The sequence below is a fragment of the Rhinolophus ferrumequinum genome, chromosome 20, assembly GCF_004115265.2.
Source record: "Rhinolophus ferrumequinum isolate MPI-CBG mRhiFer1 chromosome 20, mRhiFer1_v1.p, whole genome shotgun sequence".
Taxonomy (NCBI): domain Eukaryota; kingdom Metazoa; phylum Chordata; class Mammalia; order Chiroptera; family Rhinolophidae; genus Rhinolophus; species Rhinolophus ferrumequinum.
The window spans coordinates 17,690,490-17,706,485 of NC_046303.1; the positions used below are offsets into that span (position 1 = coordinate 17,690,490).

At 43.1% G+C, this 15,996-nt stretch overlaps 1 pseudogene; it reads left to right on the plus strand.

Moving 5' to 3' along the window:
• The first annotated feature begins 341 nt into the window (after positions 1 to 341).
• Positions 342 to 8,964, plus strand: LOC117012199 (polyadenylate-binding protein-interacting protein 1-like; annotated as a pseudogene).
• Positions 8,965 to 15,996: the final 7,032 nt, after the last annotated feature.

Sequence of the window (15,996 nt, forward strand, 5' to 3'; positions counted from 1 at the left end):
AGAAAGTTTTGTAAGGGTGGTAGGTAGGGTGGTAGAGAAGCTAAGGCTGACTATGATTTTTTAAAAATACTTTAATTACCAGATCAACAGCCTAGGATTTAGTTTTTTCCAGCTTATTCATATTTGTAAAATCCTAAGAGGTTCTCACCGAATAGTCCATCCGCCTGCGGTTACACAGAAGATAATACTCTGCGCCACCCACAGTGCTTTTCTTTCCTGGCTTTTGCCATGACCAGCTGTTGCAGAAATGCCGGCCTGCCCCCACACCTCATGCAGTTATCCCTAGGAGTCTCCAGGTGCAGTGTGTGGGGCCCACATGAATGAGCCCTTCTTGCCACCTCATGGCATTTGCCAATTTCATCCTCACCTGCTCCAGCTCACTGCAGCTGGGTCAGCTACAGCCTTGCTCTCTGTCTAGTGGCCTCTCGGGGACCCTGCTGGTGAAGACTTTGATCTCTGTGCCAAGGAGGTTGTCTTGGGCAACTGGGGCTATCCCCACTGCTGACAATGGGGTGATCCAGCTCTCCGAGGAGCCACCAAGGAGCCTGGGCGGGTGCTGAGGAGGCTTCAGTCACTGATGCTCGGTTGGTTGAGGGCAAAAGTGGGGAGGGAGCGTACTACTCACCTCTTTGATGGGATGTCAAAGGAGGAACTTGTGGCATTTTCTGGCGCTTGTGTTCATAGCTCCCTCCTGCTGTATGATTTGATCTGAGTCCACAGGCGGCTAGGAAGAAATCTACTAACACAGACGGCTGCTTTAGGTTCTGAATTACAGTTCCACTCCAGTGCCCCAGCCTTTCTTATTGGGTCAAGCTTGAACAGGCTCCCTCAGACCTTACAGTGACGTCTCTTGCAGGAAGGTCCTTGGTCTCATACAAATAGGCTCATGACAAGTCTGCCCCACCAGTCTTCAAAGACGCCCAGACAGCTCAGAAGACTGGCTCCAGGCTGATACGAGGACCTTTGTAGACTACCCAAAATTCCCAGAAAATTATTTACAAAACACAGCGTTATCACGAAAACGGCTTCTTTGCTTTGCAAAGAGGATCTCGTTAAGATTGCTATTCTGCTAGGGTATTTAAAATATGAATCGATTTACTCAAGTTTTGTTTTGCACACAACACTTTAGGACCCGCCTGTTGGAGAAAGTGAGGTCATCCATTCTTTCATTGGCTTTCTGAACAGAGGCAGGTCCTGCGGTGATGGCAGTGGGAGTTTTTTTAGTTCGAAAATGAAAATGGGAGAGGATGGTTGAATGGTTTCATTTTTTAGTGGTTTTAGGTCTTGAGCAACTCAGATACCTCCAGCCAAGTCACCTCTCTCTTGCACCCAATGAAGCCACCCATCCTGGCTCCCCTGTGGGCCTCTGTAGAGTGGGTTTGCTTTTTTTCACGTCTGTTCTTTAGAAAATTTCAAATACTTAGTGACTCGACGACAGCATACAGATTTTTCTTTTCAATGAAAAGTTTGGAAAATAGGAAGTGTGTGTACGTGGTAAAATGTTCAAACAGGACACCAGGGTATACAGGGAAAAGTAAAGGCTCCTTCCCTTCCTGCTTGTGTCTCCAGAGGTAGCGTCTGACCCACTATTCTCAACTAAATCCTCTGTCACCCTAATGTGGGTTAGGCTTTCTTGGCTACCCAGGTGCTCACCTCTGTATTTTCATTATTGTGTACACACACACACACACACACACACACACACACACACACACTGTCATTTCCCATTGTCTGGATGTCACCTAGGCAGTTCTCTATGGGAGGGCACAGGCTCTCGAGTCACACAGCTTGGGTTTAAAGCCCAGCTCTGCCACGTGCAGTTGGACCCTGGCTAAGTGACCCCAAGGATTTGTGCCCTTTTGTTCATCTATACAACTGGGGTAATAACAGTTCTTCCCAGGTCTCTGTTGTGCAGATTGAATGAGCCAACGTGTGAAAAGTCTCTGGTGCCTGGGGACCCCTCAGTGAACACTTGCCCTTTGTCACGTTCCTGGGCTCTGGGTCTGTGCCTTGGGAGGACTCCTCCAGTGGAGCTCCATAAGCCCACGTGGCGTCTTGCCTCTGAGGAAACTAGGAATGAACCAGACCATGAAGCTAGTGGTCAGCTGGTCTCCCAGTCATTCTTCCTCTGAAGAAATGAGATTCTATGCTTTGTTGAAAATGCTTTATGGCAAAAGTGGAAATGAAGGGGAAAAAAGTGACTTCCTTTCTGTTTCGAGAACATTAAGATCCCAAACCTGGTCTCTCAGTTTAAATAATGAGCCCAGCTTGTGTGTTGTCCCTGCACCATTTCCAAGACTTTCTGCAAAGTGTTTTTATAACAGAAACCTGCAGCCTTCCCGGTCCATGAGGGTCATCATTATTCAAAATCTTGAAAGTGGCCCTCGAGGTTGAGGAGACCTGACTCAATCCCAGATCTTGTGCTTCTGGCAGCCAGAAAAGGGCGAGCAGCGTGTGGCTGGGAATGCATGTGGGGGGGGGGGGGGCGTTGGGGACACTGTCTGCCACCTTGTGTATTGCTAACATCTAGGGGCTTTGGCAGTGCCAGTGCCTTGGGCTGGCATTTGCTTGTGGGAGGAATGGGCTCTCCTTTGCTCCAAAGTGTTAATGCAACATCCATAACTCCACCATGATAACTCCTTCCTTTGGATGTCAATGGATTTTCCACTTGGAGAGCTCAGCCCTCACATTTAATATGTACACACGACCAGGAAAGGTGCCAGGCTGTCAGCATGTACTAACTAATCACCTCAGTGGCCACATTTGAAGTGACTGCCAGCTGAGACGCAAAGAGGCAAGACAAATGGGAATGTATGGGGAGGAAGAAGGGAAACCAAGGAAGCTTTTCTTCCTTTACCACTGTACGTAGGGCTGGCTGGTCCTGCCTATGCACTCAGAGTTACTGCTCATGATTGCTTTCCTATGTGTTGGTGGAGTCCAGTTCGGAGCGTCCATCAGTGCATTCAAGGTGAAGGGGAAGAAATAACTTTCATTTGGTCTTAAGCTCTCAGGAGAAGAGGTGTTCCCCACATCTCGCAGGTTAAAATGTGCCGTGGTGCTCTCTGTCTTTACTTGGGGGGATTGAGGATGGCTGGGTCCGTGATTTAGCAGGAGGGAGTATCCCAAGGGAAAAAACAAAAAGAGAAGTCTCTGGGTACTAGGGAACTTGAAGTTGCTGTCAGAATGTGGTTTCACTTGTCACTAAGTCAACTAAGTCATAAGAAGTTTACAAAGTTAAACAGTGGGTTATTTAACGGCCCCTTCCGGTACCGAGTCTCCCTGAGCAAATACCAGGCCTGTAAGGCTCTGGGAAATGTTTCTGCTTTGGGAAAAGTGGTGGTGCGTCTTGGAGAGAAAATCTGAGGGACTTGTGGTTTGTCTACTTGGAGGGCAGCCAGGCTTGGAGACCAAAGCTCTGGACAGTTCCCAGCAGGTCCCAGTCTTGGTTCTGGCCCTCTCAACCTCGGCTTTGATGTCCTATTGTAGCGCCTGGTAACTTCTTGGTCTGGCCTCAGCTTTGCTGAAGGTGAAGGGTGCTGGGGCTGGAACTAGCTCTCCCTAGGCTAAGAAAGGGGCACGTCTGTCCTGCTGGGTTTCTGATTCAAAACTGCGGGGATGTCATCTCTCTGTGCCCTCAGCAGAGTTACCTTCCCCTGCTGAAGTGGAAAACCCCAGGCATCTTGGGAGGGAAGTGCCCTCTCCTGGGACAACAGTGTAGACTCCCCCTGCCTTGGGAACTGCCCCCCTCCTCGTGTCCCCTTTTCTCTGGTCTCCAGGCTTGGAAAAATGTGCCCAGATCTCCAGATGTTAATAAGCCAGTTGCTTAGAAGCTGGTTTGGTCATGAGGACCTTGCTGACTCTGAAGGAGCCCCACTGGCCCTGTGCCCCAAGGTTGGGGAGGTCCCTCAGGCTGAGTTTCAGTGTTTTATCTCTTCTTTGTCTGTGGGATGGACCTTCTATGTTGGTGGCTGCTGGTTCTGCTTTACAATTTGGAAACTTCAACTTGTCTGCAAAGAGCATTGAGTTAATTTATTCTCACGAGTCATTTGAACAATCTTTGGTTTCTCCAAAGGTCGCAGCTCTCTCGAGTTCAGTGTCATAGGCAGAAACTAAGCATGCAAACACATTGGCTGGTTCCTTCTACTCTTTCCCCTCAAAATTAAGGTACTAGGAACCTATTTGAAAGCATCACATGTAATGGTAAGACCAGGGGATTCTGATGGCCTGGCTGTGATGTATTTCACCTCCCTTCCCTGCCCTTTTGGCTACTTATTTACTATAAAAAGAGAGTGTCTCTGTCTTTTTGAACTAAGCTTCTGTATGTTCTCCTTAGCAAGCTGAATCCATGAAAGTAGGGAAGGTCTCTTTAGTCTTCATGGTGGGATAATTCCCATAATACTCTTTGGACATGCTGAGCACTCTGTAATTCTGAGACATTCAGGTTTATTATTCCTAAAGAAGGGTCCACCTGGACTGGTTAAAAATATCACAGAAGAGGAGATCCAAGGTGGCTGAGTAGACAAACTCTCTGCTTGCCTTTTTCCGTGAACACATTAAAATTACAACTAAATTATAGAATAATCAACCTGGAGAACCATCTGCAGTCTAGCTGAGCAGAAGTCTTATAACTAAGGATATGAATAAAAAGCCACATCGAGACTGGTAGGAGGGCTGGAGACACGGAACGGGCTGGCCCGAAACCTCTGTGTGACAGTTGAGAATCAGGAAGGATATTCCGCCATGGAGGTAGCCCTGGAAGAACAAGGGATACCAGCTCTACACCAGGCTCCCCAACCCAGATTACCAGTGCCAGAAAGAAGATACCCCACCACATCTGGCTGTGAAAAACAGTGGAGATTCTGACCATCCAGGTGGGATAGAAGGCTGTGGGAAACCCAGGCATCCTCTTAAAGGCCTGTGCACATACTCACTTGCTCACAGGCACTCACCTTAGGTTCTGGCAGAGGGACAGTGACTTGGGGCATTGGAGACTTACAGAGAGAGACTGAGCCATGTGGCTATGGGACAATTTTCTCTGTGTGGATTTCTCTTCCTGTGCAGCTGGCAGGTAGGTGCCATCTTTCCTGTGTTGGGCCCTTTCCCACATGGCCAAATCTGAATCTGAATTGGTCTGGTGAGCTTTGCTTGCTCCACCCTGGTGACTCACTGGGACCCCACGCTACCCAACTCCCCCGCCAGAGGCACTTTTTTTTTGGAGAGTGGCCAGCCCTGCTTGCATTACTCCTTTTCCTCTCAGATTTTTGGGCCCCAGTAGGTGATGACTGGCCTCTGTGTGCTCTGACGCTATTGCTGAGTAGCTCCAGGCTCAGCACTGGCACCAAACCAGAATCTACATTAACCTTGGTGAAAATAACTCTTCCCACTCTAGTGACACCCTGAGACCCTGCTTCACCCAACTCACCTACCATACAAAGTTTTATCAGCAGCTGAGCCTTACAGGAACTGGCAGGTGGCAACGGGCCTCAGGGTGTCCTGGCCTTTTGCAGAGCTAGCCTAGGCCTCGTACTGGTAGCAGCCATCCTTGGTTTGCAGCGTGGCCTCTCCCACATGCCTCCAGGTTTAGCTCAAGCAGTGAACAACTGCAGATCACTTTGTAGCTCCTGCCAGGTAGTTCCAGTTGGTCACAGGCAGTGGGTGACCCAGGCCTGCACTGGAACCCCTCTCAAGAGGCCTCAGAACCAACATACCTAGAGGTCGGCATCACCCAATTAAGCCTCACAAGCATCAGAGCCCATTGGAGTGAATCCTGCTCAGTGGGGTAAGCCCCCCACAAAGTAGTCTGTAGGCTGTGGATATGGCTAAACCCCACAGCCAGTCAGCCTGAGGGTCAATTACACCCACTGATATGCCAATAGCAGTCAAGTCTCAACTATAATAGGAGGGCACACACAACCCACACAAGGGACACTCTTTGAGCACCCAAAGCAGGAGAGTGTGCCAGAACCCCGCAGGACACCTACTACATAAGACCACCTGACCAAGACTGGCAGACATAGCAGATCTACCTAATACATAGAAACAAGCACAGAGAGGCAGCCAAAATGAGAAAACAGAAAAATGCATCTCAAATGAAATAACAGGAGAAAACCCCAGAAAAAGAACTACACAACATGGAAGCAAGCGTCCTACAAGAGACAGAGTTCAAAACACTGACTACAGGGGTGCTCAAGGATCTTAGTGAGAACTTCAACAAAGAGATAGGAATCACAAAAAAGGACATAGAAGCCATAAGAAAGAACCAGTCAGAAGTGAGGAATAGAAAAACCTAAATGAAAATGCACTAGAAGGAATGAATCACCAGCAGACTAGATGAGTCAGAGGACTGAATCAGTGATTTGGAAGACAAGGCAGTATAAAATACCCAATCAGAACAGCAAAAAGAACAAGGAATAAAAAAAAAAAAAGAGGACAGTTTAAGAGACCTCTGGGACAACATCAATCATAACAAATTTCACATCATGGGGGAAGAGAGAAAGCAAGGGATTGGAAACCTGTTTGAAGAAATAATGATTAAAAACTTTGCTAACCTGGAGAAGGAAATAGAGAGTCCAGGAAACACAGAGAGTCTCGAACAAGATGAACCCAAACAGGCCCACACCAAGACACATTATATTAATAATTAAAATGGCAAAGGTTAAAGACAAAGAGAGAAGCCTAAAAGTAGCAAGAGCAAGGCAAGTAGTAACTTATAAGGGAGCTCCCAGGACTGTCAGCTGATTTCTCAACAGAAACTGCAAGCCAGAAGGGATTGGCATGAAATATTCAAAGTGATGAAAAACAAGGACCTATAACCAAGACTACTCTTCCCAGCAAGGCTATTATTTAAAATAGAAGGACAGATAAAGAGCTTCCCAGATAAGAAAAAGCTAAGGGAGTTCGTCACCACCAAACCAGTATTACAAGGAATGTTAGAGAGATTTCTTTAAGATGAAAAAAAAAAATCAAAAGTATGAATAATAAAATGGCGATAGCTACATATCTATCCATCAATAATCACTTTCAACGTAAATGGATTAAATGCTCCAATCAAAAGACATAGGAGGCTGAATGGATAAGAAAACAAGATCTTTACATATGCTGCCTACAAGAGACTCACTTTTGATTGAAAGACACACCCAGACTGAAAGTAAAGGGAAAGAAAAGGATATTTCATGAAAATGGAAACAAACAAACAAAAATCTGGAGTAGCAATACTTATACCAGACAAAATAGACTTTAAAACAAAGGTAATAACAAGAGACAAAGAAGGACCTAGTAATCCCACTTCTGGCTAGTTATATGAAGAAACTCAAAATGCTATAGCCATGGAAGGGAATGGGTTTTTGCCATCTGTGTCTGCATGGATGGACCTGGAGAGTATTGTACAAGAGTGCAGGATGTTAGAGAAGACAGATGCAATGTGATTTTGCTTATATGCAAATCTAAAGAACAAAATAAATAAACAAAACAGAAACAGACTCATAGATACAGAAAACGTCATGATGGTTGCCAGATGGGATGGGGTTTGGGGGGTGGGTGGAAAAGAAGAAGGGACTAAGAAGTACAAATTAGTGGTTACAAAGGGGATCTATGGTATAGCATAAGGAATATAGTCAATAATATTGTAGTAACTATGTATGGTGTCAGATGGGTACTAGATGTATTAGGGTGATAGATGGGAGGGGGTTAGGGGACAGGTAGAAAATGGTGAAGGAATTAAGAAGTACAAATTTGGGTCTTGTACTTCTCTCCTGAGAACCACCGCACAGGTCGGGCCCACCTAGTTCACAGGATAATATCCCACAGCAGAACTCAGAGTCAGTGATGGCTAAGCCCTAGGTGGTTGCATGTAGAAGCTGTCTGTGAACACCCTGAATTTTACCTATCAGGTTATTCTAATTATACAGAATCCTATAAGGATGGTTGTGAAGATTATCCCATTCTCTCAAATATGTTCAGGACTTCTTGAATCATCTTACAGAGCCTCCTGGCAGTTTTGAAACTGAAATTAAACAGTTTGCAGAGGTCCTGGATGGCTGGGTTACAACAGATGATGCTTTGCAAGAACTTGTGGAACTCGTCTATCAACAGTCCACATGTGTTCCAAACTTCTCTTACATGGGATCTCACGTATGTAATTAATTACTTGTCCAATTATCTGAAAATTTGCCCAGAGTGGTAACTTCTGCCAATTAATTGCTACTTCAAAGACATATCTTTAGTAGATGAAGTTATGATCAAACTGGAAAAGGGGTTGAAGTGACTCAACATGAAGTTAAAGATCAAGCTGCAAAAGGGGATGAAGTGGCTCAAAAACAACTCCATGCGTTTGTACTCTTTCTGGGAGAACTTTATCTTAACGTGGACCAAAGGAACAAATGGACAGATTACAAGAGCAGATATTCTTCAGGTTGGTCTTTGGGAGTTGCTGAATACCCTCTTTTCTAATCCTATGGATGACAACTTATTAATAATTTGTGCAGTAAAATTACTGAAGTTGACAGGGTCAGCTTAGGAAGACTCCTGGAAGGAAAAAGGAAAGACTGACATGGAAAAAATTATTCAGAGAATTAAAAATGTTGTCCTAGATGCAAATTGCAGCAGAGATGTCTTATAAAACAGGTGCTTTTGAAGCTTGTAGAACTCCATTCAAGTAACTGGAGTAGAGCCCATGTAAGCTCAGCATACAGAGAAACAACCTGAAAATGATCCTAACTATTTTATGAATGAACCAACATTTTATACATCTGCTGGTGTTCCTTTCACTGCAGCTGATGCAGAATACCAAGAGAAATGTCAAGAGTTACTTGAAAGAGAACACTTTTTTTCCAGATTATGAAGAAAATGAAACAGGGGTTGATGATCCATACTTGGATGATTGATATTAATGATGAGATGGACTCAGAGATACAAGAAGCTAATGGAATGTGTTGTTTGGAGTCAGAGCACAAGTGAAAACAGTAAAACTACATTTCAACATAATCAGTTTTATAAAGCAGTTTAGGTTATGGTGATTTAGCAGAACACAGAAAGCAAGAAATTGTGTCACACTTATACCAAATTAAGGATGTTGAGTTATGTTACTAGTGTATACAACTTTAATTTTAACATTGTCTGCCAAAATAAACTTTATTCCCTATAACTTAATACATATATAATATCATATATCATATATAATCATATAATATATATCTATATATAATGGTTTATTATGTACAGTTAATTCCACTGTTTGGCTGCAATAAAAATAGATTTTGAAATAAAAACAAGAAGTACAAATTTGTAGTTACAAAATAGTCATGGGGATGTAAAGTAAAGTATAAAGAATATAGTCCATGATACGGTAATAACTATGTATAATGCCAGGTGGGTACTAAACTTAGTCAGGGGGATCACTTCTTAAAGTATATAAATGTCTGACCACTATGCTACACACCTGAAATTAACATAAAATAATATTGGATGTCAACTGTAATTGAAAAAATTTTTAAAAGGGGGAAAAAGTGAAGGGGAATAAGAGGTCCAAATTTCCAGGTATAAAACAAATAAGTTTTGGGGATGTAATGTACAGCACAGGGAATATAGATGATAATATTGTCACAGGATGGTACAGTGTCACATGGTGGCTGGACTTATCATGGTGATCACTTCTTTAGGTATAAAAATGTTGGATAACTATGGTATACACCTGAAACTAAAATAATATTTTATATTAGTTGTACTTTTAATAAAAATCTTTAAAAATTTTATAAAATAGACATGAAAAAACTTACAGAAGAGTTCAGGTCCAGGTAAGCAGGTCAAAGAATCACGGGCGATGTGTTCAAGCTGTTAAGGTTTTCGTACTTGTGTATGGGGGTGAGTGTGTGCAGCACAGAGAGTCCTTGATCTATAGACGATAGTCAAGGCTCCAGGGGTGCTGCCCTCACTGTGTGGCCTTAGAAGCCTGGGTACCCAGGAAGCCCGACTGCTGGTCTGCCATGACTTTGGTCCACCAGACATGTGGCTCCTCCTGTGCTGTGGGGTCCCCAAAGTGGTGTGTGTCTGAGTGGCAGTTTTGTGATCGCCATGGGCTCTGTGGTATGGTAGCCCTATATCTCCTCTCCTGGAGGCCATGTTTCGTATGTGCTGCTTTCCTGGCGGTGAGCGGTGGTGACAGCAGGGAAGACATACCTGCTACACTAGTCAGCTTGGCAAGTGATCAGGATGGATGGAAATGGTTTCCTCCATTCTGGCATTCGAAATTGTATTTTGGTGATACTTTTTTGGGACGTGATGAACTTTTAAAAGGGGAGACTACATTTCTAAAGCTTTGTTTGTAGCCTTGGTGCCTAAGCAATTGCCGCTATTTGCTTCAGATTTTCTCATCCTCTTCGGACAATCAACAAAGGCTGAAATATAATATATACTCCTTTCTCTGTGTTAAGTTTGTGGCCCCAGTAAAGCTATTGGGGCAAATCAGGTGTCAGAAGAGACTTGGGTTCTGGGTTTATTCCATCTGATATTGTGTGGCTACTCTGTTGGCCAGGATTGGAAAGACACCTCTGGCCTTCTGGACGTGTCTTAGATTGAAGGATTCAGAAGAAGGCTGGGGATTTTTGCTGCCAGCAAAACCTTTTGGCCAAATATAAGGTTTCCCTGAATTAGGCTGTTCTTTCGTTGCATTGTTGAAGTCTTGGTTTCTTGTGTTTTGGGAGTGTCATTGTTGGCAGATAGGAACTTTGAGATGGTGACTAACTGGAAGATGTGGGGCAAAGTCCTCCCCATCTCAGGGCTCCAGGAGAGAGCTGCTCTCTAAAGTCCCTCCTTTCTCCAGCATTCTGTGATTCTGGAGCCATGCTTAATCATCCTCTACCCTTAATGGAGCTATAGGAGACTCAAAATTGAGAAATAGTTCTTGAAAGTCCAAAAGTCTGATGCCGTCTTCTAGTTCACACCCAAAGACCTGTAGTGGCTGGTGGGGTGCCAACCATTTTGACATGCTCAGGCTCTTGGTGACATCAGGTAGACAAAACTGATTTGGAAGATGCCAAAGCCCAAACGTATCAATGCAAGGAGGTAGCAGATTTCTTAGATACTATAACAAGAAGAAGCAGATCAATATTCAAAATTCTAATTGTTTTTAACTTAACAAAGAATTACACAAGTAATTATACAGGTTCAACGTAGAAAAATTGAGAAAATAGAGATGGGCAAAAAGGGAAAAAAAATGGAAAAAATAATCTTATCACCCGGGTGTAATCACTGTTTTCATTATGTTGCAATCATTCTTGTCATTTTTCCTTGTAGCTATACATATATAAATCTATGAGAAATGGAAAAATTCCATACACAGTGTTTTATAACCTGCTTTTTAAATACCTCTTTGTATGCATAACCTTCTGAGTAATTCTCAGAGTGGGAGTCATGTGACTGATGACCACAGATGTACCAGTCAGAGCTGAGAAGGGAAATGTCAAATGAATTGTAAGACCAGTTCACATCACAAGGCACGGAGAAGAAAAGAGTCCATGTCTTAATGGGGATAAGATGCACTTAAAACAATCATTGGGTTTCCCAAGGGAGTTAACTTAGTTGTTCATGAAGTGGTGTAATCTCTAAATCAGTAAGTCATGCTGATTTTTTGGCATCATGAAAGTGAAATTTGCAGTTTGACTGAAGCTTGCTTTTCAGCTGGTTCTGGTGACAACATCATCAAGCCCTGGTGGTGGGCATCAGTACTGCTCATTGCCCTTTGGTGTCAGGATGCATGGGGCATTGTCATGGGTGATGGCATCACCGTCTCTCCTCATCTTGTAGCTCATTTCCTCTGGTGCCTTGAGATTCCTCATCGGAGTCTGTGCTACAAACAAAGCAAACAAAACAAAACAAAACAAAAACATTTCTGTCCTTCCCTTCTCCAGTTCCAATCATGTCTCTCTCAATTCATCTCTCACCTGTTGGGACTGTGTTGCTTGTGCAAGGAAACTGCGTCTCCTCTGGGTGCTAAAGTTAGACCCACCGCCAAGCAGACACCCTCCCTTGGGGATGGCCGAGGGAGGTGACTGGGTAAGAGGTAGACAGCCAAGGCCTCTCTTCAGGGCTCTGAGATGCTGGAATGGGCTAAATACTGGGTATTTCAGAGTCCCCCTCCCTCACCCTGATCTCTTTAAAAATCCAATCCCAGGCACCTATTTGGGAGAGTTTGGACATAGAGGGAGATGTCCTAGGAGGACCCCTGACCCTTGGAGTCCATAACCACAGTATAGTTTTCCTTCTAAGGTATTTTGAGTCATCGAGGGTTGACATGTTGGATCAATCAGGTATTTGTTGAATGCCAGGTGCTGGGCTCCATGCTTTCCATACGTTAATTCATTTAAATCCCACTCTATGGCAGTGTTATTATTAGCTTCACTTCATGGATGAAGAGACTGAAGTTCAGAGAGGTTAAATGACTTACCTAAGATCATACAGGCTCCCAGAATCATAAAGAAGCTTGTTGGTATTTGAGAGGAGAGGTATTTGAGAGTTGGTATTTGAGAGGTAAAATAGATTAGACAAGGTAGGAGTGTTTACACTATGGAAATGGGCAAATGCTACAAACCAGGGCCCTCAGAAGCTAGTTGTTAAAGCATCTTCCCGCACACTAGTGGCCTCAATGGAACAGAGGGATATTTTGAAGGCAAAAATTAATGCAATCCAGAGATTGGCTATTATCTGGGTACCACTTAGGGAGTGTAGGAAGAGTATATAGCAAAGTCATTATTTGATCTTACAAATAGTTGTAAGATAATTGGCCATAAAGCTTTCAAAGGAATTGGTTTTCTTTTTTCAGGAAAGAAATGATCTGGTCAAATCATGCTGCTCCTATGTCTCAAAATGAAGGCTGTTATTTGTACAAACACAGGCTACCAGCTGAGTTTGGATGTGCGCAGGACAGAATTTGTGTTCTACAGAATTAGATGCCCTTGGGTTTGCCCAGCCAGGTACCAGCGCCTGCCTGGGTGGATAGGGCAGAGGCTGGGCCCAACTCTTGAGCCACAGCATAGATAGGGATGGAAGACTGGTCCAGTGAGAGAATTAGGTGCAGCAAGACAGCAGCCCACAAGCCTAGGGATTTCTACGTTGTCACTGTCCCATCCCAACCACAGCTGAAGCATTCTTAGGGTCCCAAAGGATTGCTTCTTAGATCCTAAGTTTAGCTCTTAACTGTATCAGGTTCACGGGAAAGCACTTCTACTGTTATTCTTGGCTTTGCATCTTATTGTACTGTATCCCCCTTATGATTCATCTCTGCTGAAGTTCTGTTGCACATTTCTAGGACATCGCATTAGGAAAACAAACAGTGCCGTTAAATCCAACCCCTGCCTCCTGCTAACGGTACCCGTCTGATGACAGGAACCTGGTTGATACTGGACTGTGTCATGGTCAAACTTCAGAATATTGAGTAAAATATAAAACTCCCTACATAAACTTGGTTCCATTACATGGCACCGCTCCCAGGCAGATCACATGAGGCTCTGTGCTACAATTGTTTTCCTCTTTAAAGGATGTAAGCCTTTTCATAACAATGTCAGTGCAGGGTAGAATGACATTTTGCGGATGCCATGACGTCTCTGTGTTCTGAACTTCCATCCCAACTCAGACCTATGCCTCGACCCTCCGGGAAGCCTTTGCTGAACCATTTCCAGGAATGTGAGGGCTGTCCTCCAGGCTGTCCTGCAGTATCACATGCTGTACTAATCAGTTTCCAGGCAGTGTTGTGATGGCACTGCCTCTGGAGCCAAACTGCCGGGGTTCCAACTTCTGTCCTGTAAACTACAAGCTGTGGTCTGCTGAGAACTTACTGAAGTCATTGTTTTTTCATTTGTAAAATGGGAGGTAGCAGTTGTACCTTACATCATACAGTTGTTAGAACCTATGTGAAGTGCTTAGCACCCTGTCTGGCATATAATAGGGGCCCAAGAAACATTCGTGTTGCTCTCTCTGTAGTTGGCTGAGAGTTTCTTGAGGGCTCCATCTTTCAATGTCAATGAATAGCACAGTTTTGAGCACTTGCTAGGAGGTCGGGGCTGAGGAATGAGTGAAAGGTGGGGTCTTCTTTCAACGGATTTGTTGAAAATAATCACCAACAGTTTAGAAAAAAGAAATAATATAATTCACACAAAAAATTTCTTGTATATGTGCTTTAAAAAAAGTCATATAAAATATTAAGCTCACTGGCTTTTCAAATTAGAAACAGACTGTAATACTTTATTCTACAATCCAAAATAGATACGTGTATATGTGTATTCCATATTGCAAGCTGTACAGTTCACTACAAGAAGCATGGATGTTAGAGACAGACTTGGTTTAAATGCCAGCCCCATCACTTAATCACCACTATGGCTTTGGGTCAGGCGCTTCAATCTCCTGTGCCTGAGTTTCCTCATTTGTAAATTGTGGAAAAGAAAACTTCCCTTCTGTGGGTGGTTGTAAGAATTAAATGAAGTCACAACCATGAAGCACAGTTATCGGTATAGTTTAGGTACTGAATTGTCAGCAGATGCTTTTTTTTGGTTTGTTTAGTTGTCATATTAGACAGATGTGGGGCAAAGGAAAAAAGGGAAGAGAAGGGACATAGAAAAGGATCAACGCAGACAAAGTAGGAAGGGGAAAGACAGCTGAAAAAATATAACGGCCACACACAAAAATAAAGACAAAGTGGCTTATAGATTTTATTTTGTTTTAAAATATTTTAATTTATTTACTTGCTTGTATAGGTAACACATACCCTGGCACAAAATTCGAGAGGCACCAACGGGTACCCAGTGAGGCCACTTCCATCCCTGACTGAGCCAACCAGTTTACCTCTTTCGGGGCAATCACTTCTACTAGTTTTTATCTTGTGGTTTCTTCTAGAAATACTCCATACACTGATAAGCAAAATATTCATATTGCTCATGATTTAATTTTATTCTTCTACATAAGTGGTGGTGCACTCATTATACTGTTGTGTACCTTGCTTTCTTTATTGAATGTATTTTAGTAATCATTCCTTTTCGGGAGATACAGGGCTGCCTTTTTTCTCTTAGCCCTTGTATTACCTTTATTTAACCAGTCCCCCATTGATGGAATTTTAGGTTGTTTCCAATCTCTTGTTATTACAGATAAACACTACAGTGAATAATTTGGTCCATGTTGTGATTTCACATGTGAGAGAGTGTCAGTGGGATAGTTTCCTAGAAATGGAGGTACGTACTCAAAGATATGGGCAATTTGATAGAGACAGATAGAGATTGGCACCAATATCATACTTCCTCTGGCAAGATGTGAGAGAACACCTATTCATACTCTCATCGGCACGTGATAGTATCAGTCTTGGTCTTTGCTGAACTGGTGAGGGAAAAGTATCTCGGTATAGTTTTAAGTTGCATCTCTTTTAGTATAAGTTAAGATGGACCACCTGGCCAGATATTTGAAAACCATTTTTATTTCATTTTTGGCTCGACTCTATGTTCATATCCTTTCTCTGATTTTCTGTTGGTTATTGATCCTTTTCATATTGATCTCATACACTCCGAAAGGTAAACTTTAGTTTTTCACGTGTATTTTTAGTTTATTATTCATCTTTCTATTAGCTTATACTGTTTTGTTTTGCCAGGCAGAAAGTTTAGATTTCCATGAAGCTGACTTTATATCCTTTCTTTTATGGCTCTGGATTTTTGTGACATACTTTAAAAAGCTTAGTCTACTCTGATATGATCAGAATATTCTAAGTTTTCCTCGAGTATCTTTAAATAGTAGGTTTTCAAAGTTTTGAGTGAATACAGACTATGTTTGTCACATGACAAGATGAACTATTAGTGTCTACACCCTAATGTAAATACAGGTACATAGAAAAAAATGTAGGTATCTCTGGAAGGTGGACTAAGTGGTACTTTGTTCCCTCTTTGTATTTTTCTTTGTTTTCCAGGTTTTCTGCATTGATCATGCATTACTTTGATACTTAGAACGATATTAATTAAATGAAAATTT